This window comes from Tupaia chinensis, unplaced genomic scaffold (assembly GCF_000334495.1).
Source record: "Tupaia chinensis unplaced genomic scaffold, TupChi_1.0 Scaffold143877_1, whole genome shotgun sequence".
In the NCBI taxonomy this organism is placed as follows: Eukaryota; Metazoa; Chordata; class Mammalia; order Scandentia; family Tupaiidae; genus Tupaia; species Tupaia belangeri.
This window is the reverse complement of record NW_006203728.1, coordinates 418,111-422,979: the sequence shown is the minus strand read 5'-3', so window position 1 is coordinate 422,979 and position 4,869 is coordinate 418,111. Positions and strand designations below refer to the sequence as shown.

The 4,869-nt window shown below is 40.0% G+C and overlaps 2 pseudogenes; both read left to right on the top strand.

Annotated features, from left to right (window-relative positions):
* The first annotated feature begins 813 nt into the window (after positions 1-813).
* LOC102500009 (ATP synthase subunit d, mitochondrial-like) lies at positions 814-1,579 on the top strand (annotated as a pseudogene).
* Positions 1,580-3,492: 1,913 nt separating this feature from the next.
* Positions 3,493-4,146, top strand: LOC102499586 (60S ribosomal protein L19 pseudogene; annotated as a pseudogene).
* The last annotated feature ends 723 nt before the right edge of the window (positions 4,147-4,869 follow it).

Sequence of the window (4,869 nt, the reverse complement as noted above, 5' to 3'; positions counted from 1 at the left end):
CTGTTCTGAGGCTCGGGCTGAATTTGTCAGTTTTCATTGTGATCTTCCTATCCTGCTCGGCTTTTCTTTTTATCATATACTCATCATTTCATCATACACTATATAATTTACTTTCAAAACATACCATATATTTCCCATATAACCAAAGTAAAATAGAAGTTCCACCAAGGTGAGGCTCTTTGTCTGTTTTGTTCACTGATATGAAAGGTCTTCAAAAGATTCATGGAAAATGCTTATTAAGGGTGTGTGGGGAGACTGGGCATAGCTTTCTACATATTTTACACCAAACGAACCAGCACTTTAATTCCATTTTCCCATGATCTTTTTGAATCCCCTTGTATTACTCAAGTATCCATATTAGTGCCTATGAACGGTACCATTTTATAATTTTGGAAAAACTAAAAAGTAGCAGCATGCTGTTTAATAATGGAAATAAACTGACTTGTTTTATACAGAACAAGAGATTATTCTTTTCTCTATACTGACTTTAGTGATCAGTCTGATTCAGGGAGCAAATAATTCGATCATGGCAGAAAAAGACAGTAAGTTGCACAAGCTGTTTATTGTATAATTTAAGTATGAAAATAAGGAACTAGGCATGGCGGTGCAAGTGGTACGGCACTGGTCTACAAGGCTGGGGCTGCAAGAGAGGTATGGGGTAGGTTCCTCAACCAACCTAAACAGGCTGGGTGTGTCAGCATGCTTCTGTAATCCTGGCGGAGAGGCTGAGGCAAGTGGGTTGAAGTGCAGTAAGACCCTATCAAAATACCTTTCTCTCTGGGTTTGCCACTGGGGTCAGTGAAGGATTGCAAGATGGCTGTGCAAAAACTTGCCCTAAAAACTATCAACTGGGTAGCTTTTGGGGAAATAATACCCCCAAACCAAAAGGATATTGCTAACTTCCTAAAAACTAGGAACGAGACCCTCACCTCCAGGTTGGCTGCACTACCGAAGAACCCGCCAGCTATCTACTGGTCATACTACAAGTCCAATATGAACAAGGCAAGATTTTTGGATGACTTTTTTTTTTTTTTTTTTTGGAGAGATTTTCACTGTAGGGCGCGTGCGCTCGCCAGACAGACAGAGACATAGAGACAGTAAGCGAGAAATCACCCCCCAAGGGGGATGGTCACGCCACAATCCCTTCTCCTCCATTCTCCTCTCGGGATCTTGGGCACGCACGCACACGCACCCAGCGTGAGTTTTAAGCCACCGGGTCCGGGACACGAACCGCGGTCGACCACGTGGGAGTCCAGCGACATAGCCATTACGCTAACTGCTGGTTCCCAAGATTTTTGGATGACTTTGAGAAGAAGTTTAATGCCCCGAAGTTTCCTGTGCCGGAGGATACACTGTCCAGGTGGACACTGAAGAAAAGGAAGATGTGAAAAGTTGGGCTGAGTTTGCATCCCTCTCAAAGGCCAGAATTGAAGAATATCAGAAACAGCTGGAAAAGATGAAGAACATCATTCCATTTGATCAGATGACCATTGAGGACTTGAATGAAGTCTTCCCAGAAACCACATTAGACAAGAAGAAGTACCCCTACTGGCCTCACCAGCCAATTAAGAATTTATAAATTTTTTATGTCTGGAAGTAATCTCTGGTCCTTGTCCTTTAAGCTTTGGATATTAACAATAAAAATAATGACACTAAAAAAAAAAACCTTTCTCTCTTTCTCATTAAAATAATATATATATTATTTTATATATATATAATATCTATATGTATAAAATTATATATATAAATATACATATATGTGTGTGTGTGTATGTGTATGACTAGAAGATGGTGTAATTGTTACTTTGCTGGAGTTCTGCATAGTTGAACACAGTTCAAGTCCTGGGCCTGTGGCTTGAAACTCATGCCAGGCACATCTGTGTGCATGCCCAAGATCCTGAGAGGAAAATGGAGGAGAAAGGGACTGGGCCTGGCCATCCCCCCAGGGCAGTGATTTCTCGCTTTCTGTCTCTCTGTCTCTCTGATGAGTGCATTCCCCTTATAGAAAAAAAAAATCCCTAAAAAAATAAATATGGAATTGTTAAATTAATTCTAATCTATTTTAAGATGAGAAATTAGGGACCAGCAGATGATGTAATTGTCACATCACTGGACTCCCACATAGTCGACCATGGTTTGTGAACCGCACTTTACAGCTTAGAACTCATGCCAGTCATGTACGTGTGTGCCCAAAATCCTGAGAGGAGAATGGAGGAGAAGGGACTGAGGTGTGTCCATCTCCCTGGGAGATGAATTCTCACTTTCTGTCTCTCTGTTTCTCTCTGTCTCTCTGTGAGCACACATACCCTATAGCAAAAATCTCTATTAAAAAAAGATGAGAAATTATATATTTAGTTACAAAACATTTCAAACGGAAAAAAAAATGTGATGTCTAGTCAAAAAAATAACATACATCCTTACAAAACATACCTAGAAAGCCTCACACATTTATAAATATACAAACATATACATACACAAAGAGCTAGAGAAAAATGGAAATACTCAAAAATGTCAAGACTATTAATCTCTTATTGTCAAAGCAATGTTTTAAAAATTTTAGTAGTCTCAGGGGCTAACAGTGGCATGATGGTTATTATACTGGACTCCCACATGGCCGACGACAGCTCAAGTCTCAGACCTGGTGTCTTGAAAATAACGCTGGGCTTTTATACATGTGTGCCTAATATTCTGAGAGGAGAAGGTACTGTGGCATGGCCATCCTCCCTCAGAGGGCATTTCTCACTTGCTCTCTCACGGCCTCTTTGCAGTAAGCACATGCATCATATGGCAAAAGCCCTAAGGGAAAAACAAAACAAAACAAAAAAACAAACAAAAAACACAACGTAGTAGTCTCTTCCCAAATTTTCTAATGAACATAAATTACTTAATTTAGTTTAAGAAAATACATATTGTTAACTCTGATGGACAAGGCAAAGACTTTTGTAATATACAAGAGAAGATAACTGCAGTTGTGTGCTGTCAAATGCTAAAATACAGTATTTCTTCAATATAATGGCACATATACACTATAGAATATTACCCAGCCATAAAGACAATGAGAACCTGTTATTTGATACAAAGTGGATGAAAACAATCCAGATTATGGAAAACAGATATTGTATGTCCCCACTTAATATATAACGGATGTCTGCACTTTATGGCAAAGACTGAAAGATTAGGACATACACTAACAGAAGACAGCAAGTATAGATACCAGAAAATGTTTAGGAAGGGGTGGAGAGTGGGAAGGAGGGGTTCAGGAAACAAACAAAAAAACAGACACATGAAAGTGATCCACTGAGGATGATGTATATGTTATAATAATGTAATGTCTTCAACTTGATTGACAGGCAATGCATGTATGCACTGAAAAACAATATTTTATGCTGTAAGGATGTTCAGTGATTAAATACAAATAAATAAAGTGTAGGGCTTTTAAAAAATACATGCGCAGTTTTCGTCCTCTCAAAAACATACACATATGTACCTTTTCTGTGCTGTGGCTGCAGCCATGAGTATGCTCAGGCTTCAGAAGAGGCTTGCCTCTAGTGTCCTCCGCTGTGGCAAAAAGAAGGTCTGGTTGGACCCCAATGAGACCAATGAAATTGCCAATGCCAACTCCCGTCAGCAGATCCGGAAGCTGATCAAGGATGGGTTGATCATCTGCAAGCCTTTGTCCATTCCCAGGCTTGATGCCGGAAAAACACCTTGGCCCACCGGAAGGGCAGGCATATGGGCATAGGTAAGCAAAAGGGTATGGCCAATGCTAGAATGCCAGAGAAGGTGACCTGGATGAGGAGAAGGTGACCTGGATGAGGAGAATGAGGATCCTGTGCCGGCTGCTCAGAAAATACCAGGAGTCTAAGAAGATAGACCGCCACATGTATCACAGCCTGTACCTGAAGGTGAAGGGGAATGTGTTCAAGAACAAGCGGATTCTCATGGAGCACATCCACAAGCTGAAGGCAGACAAGGCCTGCAAGAAGCTCCCAGCAGACCAGGCTGAGGCCCGCAGGTCTAAGACCAAGGAAGCAAGCAAGCGCCGTGAGGAGCGCCTCCAGGCCAAGAAGGAAGAGATCATCAAGACTCTGTCCAAGGAGGAAGAGACCAAGAAATAAAGCTCCCCATCTCTTGTCTGTACATAGTGGCAATGGCAGTTATACAGATCGCCGCTTAAATAAAATAAGCCTTTATCTGAAAAAAAAAAAAATCGCATATCTAAACCCTTCTTTGCTAGTCTGGAAAGCTGAGGAAATTAAGACAACAAAAACCAAAGGTATACAGCATAAAGAACATCATGTTTAAATCTCAGAAATTTGGTCTTCATGAAGAAATGCTGTAGTTATCATGTTACGGGCTCCTGTGTCAAGAAACATTTTTAATTGCCTTTTTGCCCTTGTAGGCATTAGTGACTTTAACAGAAATATAGATTAATCAAGTTCTAGTTGGTGCAACACCCAGATGACTGAGGATGTTAATTCCTACGACAGTTACTGCGTGAAATAAGAATTTAACTCTCCATATTTCATTAATCATAACAGTTATTTACTATAAACTAATGGAACCACTTTCCTCTACTGACAGAATTTCATTTTAATAGATCATGCGTTATTAAATTTTAGAGTCTACTGACTTTCTGAGTAGAGTCAAGCTTTATGTAGAATTTCTACTTCTTAGGCCTTGACTTAGAGTTCAATTGCATTTAGTATGGTACTTTGGAAATGTTGCCTTGTTTGCTTGCTTTTTTAGTTGCACTGACAATTCTGTACAGGTTAACTAAATACTGAATCCCGGAAGCCTTTTCTTAATCAGAAATGTCATAATGTCAAATGTATCAATCTAATCTTTTCTACCTTTTCTGGTATCTGG